Genomic DNA, 14,571 nt, shown 5'->3' on the forward strand with positions numbered 1-14,571 from the left:
CAACCCATACATGTTGCCTACACATCAACAAGTAGGTTGGCAGAGGGTTCATGCACCTCCCCATAAAACAACTTACCGTACTCAGACAAATGGCCATCATTTCAATTCGTTTTTAAAGGCTCCAACATTCTTGCATGCATCAGCCTTGGTCACCTAATGGTGGCTCTCCATGCTGCACAATCTACTGCAGCCTCCCTATTCAGTCCCTTAACCCTGAGGTCACACTTAATGACCTCGCCCCATGCCTTTCTAGGTCTACCCCTCATAATCCCACTATCAATTTTAACACTTCTCACCTTCCTCACCCAATTACCATCCTCCATCCTCTCCACATGCCCAAACCATCTCAATCTACCTCTCCCCATCACAACACCAATGCACTCCAGTTCCATCCTACCTCTCAACTCTTCCATCGTAAACCCAGCCCCCCCGAGACCTTGCACGCAGGGACACACTACACATCCACCTAATCACTGACATTTCTGTACGTCTGAGCCGGCAAATACCCTCCTCCTTTACTGCCCAGGTCTCACTACCATACAGCATTACACTCTTAACACATGCTGCATACAAAGACCCCTTAGCATGTAGGGAGAGTCCTCTCAATGTCAGGAGAGGCAACAGCTCCCTGAACTTCTTCCAACCACTTCTTACCCTAGCCACAGAGCTAGCTCCAACCCCACCTCCTGCACACAACATGTCTCCCAAATAATAAAACTCTTCCACACACTCAAGAGATTCACCAGCAAGTTCAATCCTTTCACGCCTGACAATCTCCACCTGCTCTCCCTGACACGCTGTACACATAAAATCAGCATTATCTCGCAGTCTACCTCTGATACCACTACATCTCTTGTGCACCCATTTATCACAAACACTGCACAAGATGGAATTACTTCCCACGCCCTTGTGGCAAACTGCACATGGCCACTCTCCCTCGTCTTTGACAGTACTGCCACCAACCCTAGATATCATCACTTTTGTTTTATCTGCATTTACCCTTAAGCCCTTGTGCCCCATACCATCTCTCCACTTCCTAAATCTTTCTTCCGCATCCCTTTCGTTCTCCTCAGTCAACACCAAATCATCGGCATACAACATCTCCCACGGGAATCCGTTTCTGAAGTCACGTGAAAGGGCTTCAAGTACCATGATAAACAACATGGAACTCAAAACTGACCCCTGATGCACACCAACTTTCACGGAAAACTCATCACTCAAATCTCCATTCACTCTCACCTGGGTGTGAGCACCCACATACATAGCCATAACCACCCTAACCAGCCACTCCTCCAGGCCAAGCTTTCTCATTGCCCACTTCACCACCTCTCTTGGGACTCTGTCAAAGGCCTTTTTCAAATCAACAAAAACAAAATACAGATCCCTTTTCTTACCAATATATTTTTCCAGAAGCTGTCAAACAATGAATATGGCATCAGTGGTCCCCTTACCTGGCATAAACCCAAAATGTATCTCATCAATATTCACTCTTTCTCTGATCATACCTTCTAAAACTCTTTACATTACCTGATCTAAAAGCTTTATACCTCTATAATTTCCTCTTTCCAGAGCATCACCCTTCCCTTTATACACATTTACAATTACTGTACACTCTTCAGCCAATCACCTAGGACAACATACTCATGGTCAGAGACTAACCTCACCCCTATATCTCCTGAGGCCTTCAACATTTCGGCAGTCAACCCAGACATACCGCCTGCCTTCACCACCTTCATCCTGCCTATTGTCTCACTCACAGTAGCAGCATCAAACAAAGGCCAAGGGCCAAACACTGGATCTGCTGGCTCCAACCCTTCCCTGTCCCACTCAAACTCCTCATTCAACAACTGGCTATAATGCTCTCTCCATGCATCTTTAATATCCTCACTGTTCACCACTATCCGTCCTTCATCATTCTTCACCTACTGCTCACCTATAACATCCTGATTATCCTTCTTCATCTGATTTGCTTCCTTAATTATCATATTTTTCTTTTCCCCATGATTTAGGTTATCAAATAAAAGTCTCTGTGACTCAGACTTCGCCCTGTATACCTCTCTTCTAGCCCTAGGCTTGACAGCCAAGTATTCCTCCTTGCTACCACCCTTCTTCCATTCTCGGAAAAGCCTTCTTTTCTCCTTAACTGCAGCTTCTACAACCTCATCCCACCAACAAGTTACTTTATATCTTGGTGGGCTTCCTGTCCAACCGCACATTACATCAGTGACTCTGAAGAGATTGTTCTTGAGGGCTCTGTACTGTTCATTAACGCCTCTGTCTATGGCTTCCTGTTCAGCCACCATTCTCCTCATCCCTTATGGGATTATGGCATCTGGCTATAGTTAGATAGATAGTAAATACAGAGGGGGGTACTATATATTTACTAAACGCCATTATTAAACAGAGAATCTACAATGGAAAAGTTACAGAGAAGAGAACCCCAACCTGGTCAATGTAAACAAACATCAATGTAAATAAATAAATAAAAAACAAATAAAAAGGGAAAATATTCCTGAGTATTGGCTTAAAATTATTTACCTACTCCTTTTCTCATACATATAGCCAAGGGATTAGTGCAGAGCTGCCAAGGCTGCACTTTTCCCACAAAACTGAACCAGTTTTTAAGACAGAATTGCAAGAAAATCTGGGAAGTTGTGGGTTTTGGGTTTGGGAGTTATTTTAATAGTAGCTGTATTATGAAGGGGGTACACAAATCCTGAGGAATGGGTGAGTGAGGGAAGGACATATATCATAAACAGAGCGAGTTTTGGATGGCCTGTTTTTCTTAATTAAAGATTGGGCGATTTTATGGGGAGAACTGGGCAGGAGGAAGACCCTATTGGCCTGGCAACCCTGAGTTAATGCTGCTTGCTTTAAAGCTGCCAGTCCATTAGTGTCAGCATTCAAATACTGGTGCAGGCAGCTGGCCCTATTCAACTCAGGTGTCTATCCATCTTTTGTGGGTTGACACATAAAATGAGTACCATATTTAAAGTAGCACCTAGGGAAGGTAACTGTGGTAATCTGGATGATGTAGTGGCTTCGTAGCACCTAGGGAAAGTAACTGTGGTAACCTAGATGATGCAGTAGCTTTGTATCCCAGGATAGTGGGTGCAAAACCCACCACAGGATGAAAGACCTGCATACGAGATTAGCATCAAGGGTAAGTGCCTTATGGTGTCTGCCTCCACCTTCATATTCCTGACAGTCATAATACCTGCTAACAGTGGACAGGGTTTTGAAAAGGGAAAATGTGGGGCTAAAACCTACATAATACATTCATTCATTCATTGCCAGACGCCATGTATCCCAGACAGGGTGGCCAAGGGCTTAGAGTTAATTGTTTTTACAGGGAGGGGCACTAATCCTCCACCAACCCCACTTGACGTAGGGATGCCAACAGCATCTGGTGTTCCCAGGCGGTCACCCATCCAAGTACTAACCAGACCCAACGTTGCTTAACTTCGCTGATCGAACGGGAAGCGGTGTACTCAACGTGGTATGGCCGTTGGATATGTACTTATACCAAACAATCCTACAAACGGGAAAACTGCCCAAACCTAACCTGGAATTTAGTACAGTACCAGCTAATAGTGGGAAGAGTTTTGAAGAGGGAAAATGTGGGACTAAAACCTACATAGCTAATAAATACTAGTACCAAACAATCCTACAAACATGAAAACTGCCTAAATCCAACCTCGAATTTAATCTACCTATCTATTGCCAGACGCCTTAATCCCATACGGGGTGGCCACAAACAAATCGCCTCCACATCACTATGTCCCTCGCCATTCCACTGCCCTGCTTCCAATTCACACCCCCCTCTCTCATATACCTCTCCACTCCATCCCTCCATCTCATACTTGGCCTTCTCCTCCCTCTCTCCCCCTCCATCTCACTCACATACACTCTCCTCATCAGTCTCTCACTCTACATCCTCTTCACATGGCCAAACCACTTCAGTGTGTTTCTCCTAACGCTTCCTATTACATCCACGTCCACACCACAATGCTCCTTCACATCCTCATTTGTCAGTCTGTCTCTCCATGTGACTCCACAGGCTCCTCTCAAATAACTTATTTCCACTGCTCTCACTCTTGACTTGTGTCCCTCCAACAACGTCCAAGCTTCACTTCCATACGTTAGAGTTGGTATCACAATACTGTCATGTGATAACTCTTTCACTTCCATGCTCACCTCCCTGTTTCTTATCACTGCCTTCAAGGATCCAGCAACCTTTCTTCCTTGTTGTACCCTTTCAAGCACTTTACCCTCCAAACTTCCATCCTTACTCATCACACTACCCAAGTACTTAAACATACTCACATTTCTCCATTTCCTCATCATCCAACCTCACTGAACATTCACTGACTTCACCTCTCTCGAGGACCATAACTTTACTCTTCCCCACATTCACCTTTAGATTCCGTTTCTTACACACTCTCCCAAACTCATCCACCAAGCCATGAAGCTCCCCTCCGTCTTCACTTAACAACACAGTATCATCTGCAAACAACAGTACAGGAAATTTCCAAACACTGCTATCTCACATTAGGGCCACTCCAACATCCACTGCCCTACCTTGTATCTCATTTACAAACCCATCCATATATAGATTGAACAACCATGGAGACATGACACATCCCTGTTTCAACCCCACCTTCATATAGAAAAACTCACTCAGTTCACTATCCACACACACCGCAGCCTTAGCACCCTCATACATACTCTTCACAGCATTCAACAACTTCCCATCTACTCCATATATTCATAATACTTTCCACTATCCTTGTATATCCACCCTGTTATATGCTTTCTCCAAATCCATGAAGACTGCATATTACTTCTTTCCCTTCTCTAGAAACTTTTCCACAAGAGATCTAAGAATGAATATCTGATCTACACAACCTCTTCCCTTCCTAAAGCCTGCCTGTTCTTCTCCAACTAATTCCTCTGTTATTTCCCTAACTCTGTCAATAAGTATCCTACTGTATACTTTTCCTATTACACTAAGAAAACAAATGCCCCTAAGATTACCACACACTTCTTTTCCCCCTTTCCCTTTGTACAAGGGAATAATTATACCTGACTTCCAATCCTCTGGGACTCTACCTTCCTCCCAGGCCAATCTGCACATCTTCCACATCCATTCTACTACTATACCCCATGCTTCAGCATTTCACCACACACTCCATCAATTCCTGGGGCTTTCCCCATTTTGACATTCTTCATTGCTTCCACAACTTCCATCCTACTGATTTCTTCCTGTCTTCTCACCTCCCTCCTTCTCCCAGTCATTCCCCAGCCACTTATACTCACATTTATTCTCTACGTTCAACAATTCCTTAAAGTGTTCTCTCCATCTGTTCACTTTTTCTCCCTTCTCAACTAGTAAACTACCATTTTTATCATTCACTCCCCTACCAACTTCATTGCCACCCTGTCTGACTCTCTTTACCTCTTCCCAGAACATTTTCTTACATTCCCTCCACTTGACACTCAAATTTCTTCCAAATTCCTCATCCACTCTGCTAATAATGGGAATGGTTTTGAAGATGGAAAATGTGGGGCTAAAACCTACATAATACATACCGGTACCAAACAATCCTACAACCATGAAAACTGCCCAAAGCTTACCTGGAACACTCTAACCTAACCTAAAAATCTTACTTACCGTACATACAACTTTGTAAATTACAAGTTTGTATTTAGCAACTGTGGTGGCTGATACCAGCAAGCAACCTAATGACATCAAACTGGCAAAATATAATTTTTGCAGAGGACAAATTTAATGTGACCCAGTATTACAAAAGCATGGGAATCAGCTAGCTAAGACATTCTATACATACAGTTTGCTTAGGCTACATATTGTTACTTGACTTAGTTTGAGCATGTTTTAACCCCACATTTTCCCCTCTGTTCACTTCTGGAAGGTATTTACATTCATAGAGAGCAAAGGGGCTTGTTAAAACAAGAGATTATATAAACAAAAGTGGAACATTTTAAGAAATAATCATCACCACTATGATAATAAAAATGCTACTTTCGTAAAACTGGTAACTGCTAATACATACATTATCAGTCTTATAAACTGACAAAAATATCAATAAACAATGTATCTCAACATTCCAATTTGGTTTTATTTATTATTCTAGCCTACTTGGTTTATGTCCTATGATCACTATAAGAAAATTTGGCAAAACTTTTACATAAAGGCATGGTGACTTCAACTGTCTTCTTAAGCTGCTATCACACAGAGACTGATGGAAGCTATGTGCAGACCAAAATGGACGTCTAATCTGAGCTTGGATAGCCATTCTCTATCACACAGTGTACGATGATGGCCACAATCTTCTTTGTTGAGCTCACAACACAGTTCACCCTACGCGACTGGGAGGTTACTTGTAGTGACTCATAGCAGATGACATGTTTATCAACAACAATGAATGTGAACCAGGTAATGACTTTTGCAATGGATACTGCTGTCCTCGGGAAACTGCTTGGTAATGAGAGCTGAAACTACCCCAGACTGCTACCTCTTCAGAGTTCTTAAATTCTGGATCTCTGCAGCACCACACAGCTGGGAAATCCCTCGCTTACTAAATTAAGAAGACCATTTCTTAAAAAATATTTCCACTGAACTTATTCAGTGACTCTGTAATGGTGAAGTGAATTTTTGAGTATGATGAGGATACATAATAAACAAAGAAAATCTATCTATCTATCTATTGCCAGACGCTTCAATCCCGTTTGGGGTGGCCACAAACAAATCGCCTCCAAGTCGCCCTGTCCCCCGTCATTTCACTGCCCTGCTCCCAACTCACACCCCCCTCTCTCATATACCTCTCCACCCCATCCCTCCATCTCATCCTCAGCCTCCCCCTCCCTCTTCCCCCCTCCACCTCACTCACATACACTCTCTTTGTCAGTCTTTCACCCTCCATCCTCTCCACATGGCCAAACCACCTCAGTGTGTTCCTCATAACACTTCCTATCACATCCACATCCACACCACAACGCTCCTTTATATCCTCATTCGTCAGCCTGTCTCTCCACGTGACTCCACAGGCTCTTCTTAAATAACTCATTTCCACTGCTCTCACTCTTGACTTGTGTCCTTCCAACAATGTCCAAGCTTCACTTCCGTACGTTAGAGTTGGTATCACAATACTGTCATGTAGTAACTTTTTCACTTCCATGCTCACTTCCCTGTTTCTTATCACTGCTTTCAAGGAACCAGCAACCTTTCTTCCCTGCTGTACCCTTTCAAGCACTTCACCCTCCAAACATCCATCCTTACTCATCACACTACCCAAATACTTAAACATACTCACATTTTCCAATTCCTCACCACCTAACCTCGCTGTACATTCACTAACTTCACCTCTCTCAAAGACCATCACTTTACTCTTCCCTACATTCACCTTTAGGTTCCGTTTCTTACACACTCTCTCAAACTCATCCACCAAGCCTTGCAACTCCCCTTCGTCTTCACTCATCAACACAGTATCATCTGCAAACAACAGTACAGGGAGTTTCCAAACACTATCCTCTCTCACCAGGGCCACTCCAACATCCACTACCCTACCTTGTACCTCTTTTATTACCCCATCCATGTACAGATTGAACAACCATGGAGACATGACACATCCCTGTTTCAAACCAACTTTCAAAGAGAAAAATTCACTTAGTTCACCATCCACACACACTGCAGCCTTCGCACCATCGTACATACTCTTCGCAGCATTCAACAACTTCCCATCTACTCCATATATTCTTAACACTTTCCACAATCCTTGTCTATCCACCCTGTCAAAGAAAATATGATTACATAAGGGATGGGTTAGGTCAGGTTAGAAGGTTTAGTAAGATTAGCACAGAACTGGTTGGTTAGCATAAAAGGGGTTAGGTTAGGATACATGAAGTTGGTTAAGATACAAAAATTTGGGTTTGGTGGTAAGTTCATTCAAAAATGGCATTCTAATATGGCATCCATCTGTCTCTGTCCGCTAGATTTCATCCGACTGTAAATAAACTTTTCTTTTTTAAAATGCTTTTCACCACTTTTAAAAGTACAGTATAAAAAAAACATAGAAACCTGTGAACAAGATCAGAAAATACTTAAAGAATTACACGGTGATATAAAGTATGGAAAAAACAGTTGAATATTGCAAAATAAGGTGATCTTCTATCCTTACAAATTACCACTTTCTCAAATAAAAACATGAGTCGTATAACTAAAAATTATACAAAGATTACTAAAGGTAATAAAATAATCATGACAATTCTTAATATAGTTTCTGTTTTGACTACTGAGTTCAAGATAGCAGATGATGCACACAGCTTGGCCACAGCTATGGTCCTTCCAATTTATCCAGATCATTTGGGCGTTGTCCCTCACGGGAATTCCCCTACATGCGACGCTGCCACAGTTTCTACTGGGCCAATTATCGGATTAGAGACAAGGGTTAACCCTCACTCTCAGCTCTCTCTCTCTTTCTCTCTCTCTCTCTGCATATAAAATCAACATTTTATGGAGATTTACTACTATGAAAACTCTATACGGTTTTGTGAATTACAGTATTAGAATTTGAGGAAAAGCCTCCTGACTTCGTCTGTCTGTCTGTCTGTCTGTCTGTCTCTCTCTCTCTGCATATAAAATCTACAGTTTATGGTGATTTATTTATACTATGAAAAGTCTATACGGTTTTATGAATTATTATAGTTTGTTCTGGTGACTTTTGTGTAATGCAGGCTTGATTGAAGGAAGAGCAAATTCGTCTGACTGTTACTTCACTCACGTTGGTGGCCTTTGCTGTTTGAGCAACTGCTTTTGAGGGATCAATTATAGGTCCCCTCTTTGCCTTCTCTTCTAAAAAATACTTATTTATGCTGCAAATAAGTTCTTTTTCTCGACTGTGGAGCAGACGAGGGCGAGTAGTAGGGGTAGCAGCTTATCTTTTAATGGCAGTCAGAGAAAGTGACCTGCGGATTGACACCTGACCTACCCTCACTGACTCACCTACAAGCACGACAACGTTGGAAAGCAACGTTGCCAAGTGTTGAGGTATTTATAAAATGTCATTGTTATTATTAAAAACAATAGGCATTTTCTTACACTATATAGCCATATTAGAGAATTATATATATATATATACTGTATATATATATATATATATATATATATATATATATATATATATACATACTGTAAATAAATTTCATTTAGAAGTAGTAAATAGCTGACATGAGACAGAGAGGTGTGTTTTGGTGCAGATTCGGCAGCGTCGCTCGAAGGGGAACTCCCGTGAGGGACAACCCCCAAACGATCTGGATAAATTGGAAGGACCATAGGTATAAAGTCTACTACAGAGAAGAAGAGGACTGTTGGAGTCAAGAACAGCCATGGTGGGCGCAGATGTCTACGAATGGGTCTGATGGCATTCCTCGCTTGGCTGTTGACCCTCATGTGGCAGCAAATTTGGACGTACACGAGTTCCCGTGTGGTGGCGGCTTTACAATGTCACAGTCTTCAGGAAAATACCGTAATCTTAGTACAGCATGCAACATGACTGTTTTTACTTGGGGGAGGCAGCAGCTCAATCGGTAGAGCAGTGGCCTGCAGTCCTAACGGACCCTGGTTCAAAACCACGCTGGGGCAGAGAACAGTTTATGGATTTGAATATCATAAAAAGAAAACTTCACTGATCTACCAGAAGACCCGCCGACATGTCGTGAAAACACCCCCACTAACACCAATACACCAGTTCTGTATAAGACAGCCCTAGCATGTTATCAGTATGGATGGTAGGTGCTGGTGACACGTGGAGATGTTGGAGAACTACCGGCACTGGGCCTTGGGGATATGTCCTGGGGATACCATAGGCCTTGAAGCCTTTGCCCAGAGTTGGACATATAAAAAAATTAACTAATTAATTCAAAAATAGAGTACAAAAGGTGTAGAGGAAAATTAACATATACCTATTCTGGGGTATTTAGGGAAGTCACCAGTTCGCCCATGGCAGCCTGTTTACCATCTAGACATGCTGATTAGGCTAACACCAACTTCACTGACGGGATGCAACACTGCATCAAACATTCAAATCTACAGGAAATTTAATGATCAAGCCTAACCTAATCAATCCTAACGTAGCTTAACCTAAATGGGAGACTTCATCCTCCAGACCCTTCCAATTTTAACCACCTACAACTGTTACCTAACTTAACTTAAAGTGTCCCACACTACCTATCAGACCAAATCAAAATCTCAGTCCTAAGTTACTAAACCTAATCTAATGTATCATAACCAACCTAAACTATTCTAACTTAATCAACTGAAATTATCCAAACATACTGGTAAAGAATTTGAAGTTACACTGAAAGTACGACATGCATTTGGAGAGTTTGGCAGTTTTTCTTTTGATGGTAATCTCGATGGGGTAATGGTACCATATATGTGATAAGTCTTTACATAATTCACACACACACAAACACACACAAAGCCCAGCATCTATGATAATTTATGAAGCATAAAAAATATCCTGTTTAAGGTCCATTCCAACAGAATATTTGGAAGACCAGTTACCCAAGTGGCAAAGTATTAATAAATACTTTAAAAGGGCAAGCTGCATTCTGGGTTCATAAGTACGTAAGTATGGCAGCAGGTTCCTAGATTATATTTTGAGTACAGTAAGACCTCACTATAACGGACTACTTGGGGCCCAAACCATTCTGAAGAATGCTAAATTCCGATAAAAGTGACATCCGGACTTCCCCCTGCTAATCCGGGCTTTTTCTGATTTCTCAGACATTAGTCCAGAACGCAGGAACGGTTTTTAAACTGATTTTACCACCATTGTGGTACTGTACTGTGTTATAACTTCACTACATTAATCAAATGGTATAAGATATGTAATAATACTGCACTGCACACTGATAAAAATGTCTTTTATTTACCTTACTGTGGTGAACATAGCTGAAGTGGTCAGACAGTCCGGACTGCTTCTGGCTTTATCGGACCTTTTCCAATACATAAAGGAATTTAGTCCGGTAGCTCCTCGAGTCCGATAAAAGCGAATTCCAGTCTATTGAAGTCTGTTATATAGAGGTTTTATTGTACTTGCAAATGATTAAAGTAATGGGGAGGGGGTTGGGGGTGAAACCCACCCTACTGTAGCCTAGCTGGGTTAGGTTAAAATTGTTTAAGATAAGATTGGCTAGGTTTGCTATTTTGGTTAATTCTGACCAAAATAACAGCTTTCTCTACAGCAGTGTTTTAGGTGGATGATAAAAAAAAAAAAAAAAAAAAAAAAAAAAAAGTAATTTTGGCAAAACAACAGGAAAGCTCCCATGCATAAAACTTATAACTGTATTTTCTTTTCTCAATAATCTATCTATCTATCTATAGCCCAACACCCTAATCCCGCAAAGGGTGGCCGCAGACAAAATGCCTCCAAGTCGCTCTGTCACCCACCATTTCACTACCCTCCCCCCAACTCACTCCCCCCTCCCTCATATACCTCTTAACTCCATCCCTCCACCTCATCCTCAGTCTACCCCTCCCTCTCCCTGCCTCCACCTCACCTACATACACCCTCTTAGTCAGTCTTTCATTCTCCATTCTCTCCACATGTCCAAACCACCTCAGTGTATTTCACCTAATCTTCGGCTCCTCTCAAGTTACTCATTTCCACTGCTCTCACTCTTGACTTGTTCCCCTCTTGCAAGATCCACGCCTTGCTTCCATACGTCAGGGTAGGGATCACAATACAGTACTATCATGCAGTGACTTCTTAACTTCCATACTCACTTCCCTATTTCTCATCACTGCTTTCAGTGAACCAACAACCTTCCTTCCCTTCTGTACCCTTTCACGCACTTCATCCCCCAAAGTTCCATCCTTACTCATCACACTACCCAAGTACTTGAATGCACTCACATCCTGCATATCCTCACCATCCAACCTCACTGTACATTCTGTGACTTCATTCCTCTCAAAGACTATAACTTTACTCTTGTTTACATTAACTCTCATATTCCTCTTCCCACACACTGTCCCAAATCCATTCACCAAACCTTGCAACTCCCATTCATCTTCACTCAACAATACTGTATCATCAGCAAACAGCAACACCAGAATCTTCTAAATCTCACCCTCATTCATTAGAGCCACCCCCACATCCACTGCCCTACCCTGCACCTCCTTTACAACTCCATCCATGTATATATTAAACAGCCAGGGAGACATCCCACAACCCTGTTTCAGTCCCACACTGAGATCAAAGAACTCACTCAGGTCACCATCCACTTGCACCGTAGCCCTAGCTCCTTCGTACATACTCTTCACAGCACTCAACAATTTCCCCTCCACCCCATATATTCTTAATACGTTCCACATGCCTTGCCTACCTATTGTCATAAGCTTTCTCCAAGTCCATGAAGGCAGCATACACTTTCTTTCCCTTCTCTAGATACTTCTCCATTAAACATCTTAGAACAAATATCTGATCTACACGCCCTTCTCCCTTCCTAAATTCCCCTTGTTCTTCTCCAACTTGCTCCTCTGTCATATGCCTAACCCTATCAATGAGTATTCTACCATATATTTTTCCAGTCACACTAAGAAGGCACATACCCCTATGGTTACCACATACTTCTCTCTCCCCTTTTCCTTTGTATAAAGGAACAATTATACCTGATTTCCAGTCCTCTGGAACCCTTCCCTCTTCCCAAGCCAATCTACTGTACACAACTTCCATATCCACTCCACTACAATCTCACCCCCATACTTCAGCATTTCACCACACACTCCATCAATTCCTTGGGCCTTTCCCATCTTTATCTTCTTCATTGCTTCCACTACTTCTGCCCTACTGATCTCTTCCTCCCTCCTCTCATCTCTTCTTCTCCCAGCCATTCCCCAACCACTTATACTCGAAATGCTTTCACTTTCTACATTCAACAAAGCCTGAAAGTGCTCCTTCCATCTCCTCCATTTCTCTCTCTTCTCCACCAACAATCTATCATTCCTATCTTTCACTCCCCTACTATTTCCCCTTTCACACTGCCTTACTTTCTTTACCTCCTTCCAAAACAATTTTTTACTCTCCCTCCATTTCACACTCAGATTCCTCCCAAACTCTTCATCCACTTTCTTTTTACTCTCCTTCAACAGTCTCTTAACCTCCCTTCTCCTGCTTGTCAGGACTCCATATTATAATTACAAATCATAATAGATAGATAGATAAATAGATAGATAGACAGACAGATAGAAGCAGCAAGTCAGATGATGAGAAGGTATTGTGTCTGCGAGAATCGAGCAATGCTAAACATGCTTACACACTCTAACTCAAGGAATGCTTTATTGGCACACAACAGCGCCTAGTGACCGTACACACACATACACACATACTCATACACAGGCTTCTAAAACATTCCAACAACAGTGTAACACATGTGACACGACCCCTGCTACACCAGAATTTAGGAAGCAGAGCTCAGAAGGAGGCTAGCTATAGAACCGACAGGTAATGGAGAAAGTGAACAAGAAGAGGGGTCCAACTAGACTTACTTAGTATATTAAGTCTGTAAGACATACCCTGCTGAACTTAGATTTTCTCTGAAGATAATAAATTAAGATCAACTCCCTGTATTCATCTTTAACTCCTACTACAAGAATCGAGAGTCACATTTGGTGGCAGCGGTGGGATGAAGACTGCCGCTACTTGTAGGTGCGTGTAGAAGATTATACAGACGACACGTAGAGTTGTTACTTGTAGTTGATTGTAGATGGTTGTAGTTCGTTGGTTCGTCATAGAAATTGCAAGATTGTTTGTATCAATATTTTGTTAAACTACTGGCAAGACGTCGTGTGATCACTTCTAAATCAGCGTGATGATCGTGGAGACGGAGGGGGCTGGTTGGAGAGAATACTGTCAGGAGCTGGTTGTGAGTTGTTGGTTATAAGAGGTAGTTTTTGTTTTCAATCTTGATAATGTAGAATCAACTGCACACTCGTAGACTCGTAGGCTTGTAGACTCATAGGCTTGTAGGCTTGTAGGCTTGTAGACTTGTAGACTTGTAGGCTTGTAGACTCGTAGGCTTGTAGCTTGTATTTTGTAGGAATTCACTGTAGATTCGTAGACAAGGTTCGTACGTTCGCTGCCGCCATATCTCACAATAACTTTGTAGCTTCTTGTAGTGATGTTTTGTCGATCAGTTATACGTATATTAGACTCGTGGATGAGCGGTTGTTATACGTGAGTAGTTTTGTAAGTAGATAATCTTGGTTCCCATTTGTCATGCAATGACAGGAGAGGTAAAGATTAGTATGGGACTATTTTTATTTGTCTTGGATATATTAACAATGTCTCTCACACACAAGTGAATTATAAGGAGAGTCCCACGAGCTACCTCCTTGTCTCGCTCTCTCTCTCTCTCTCTCTCTCTCTCTCTCTCTCTCTCTTCCATGTTTTTAAATATTAATAACTCTTACCATAATCTTAATTTTAAACTATTTTTTTTTACTCTTGCATGTATGCATTTCACTACAATAACCCATGTACATACTGT

At 42.0% G+C, this 14,571-nt stretch overlaps 1 protein-coding gene and 1 non-coding gene across 2 annotated transcripts in view; both read right to left on the reverse strand.

Moving 5' to 3' along the window:
• The window catches only part of LOC145409682 (U3 small nucleolar RNA-associated protein 15 homolog), a 403,188-nt gene that overhangs the window by 377,122 nt on the left and 11,495 nt on the right, over positions 1-14,571 (reverse strand). The window lies entirely within an intron of this gene.
• LOC145409704 (5S ribosomal RNA) lies at positions 3,395-3,513 on the reverse strand. Its single transcript, XR_013899152.1, has one exon. It is a non-coding gene; the product is annotated as a 5S ribosomal RNA (ribosomal RNA).

Source organism: Coenobita brevimanus, chromosome 82, assembly GCF_032717465.1.
Source record: "Coenobita brevimanus isolate Jiangsu-jjx chromosome 82, ASM3271746v2, whole genome shotgun sequence".
Lineage (NCBI taxonomy): Eukaryota > Metazoa > Arthropoda > Malacostraca > Decapoda > Coenobitidae > Coenobita > Coenobita brevimanus.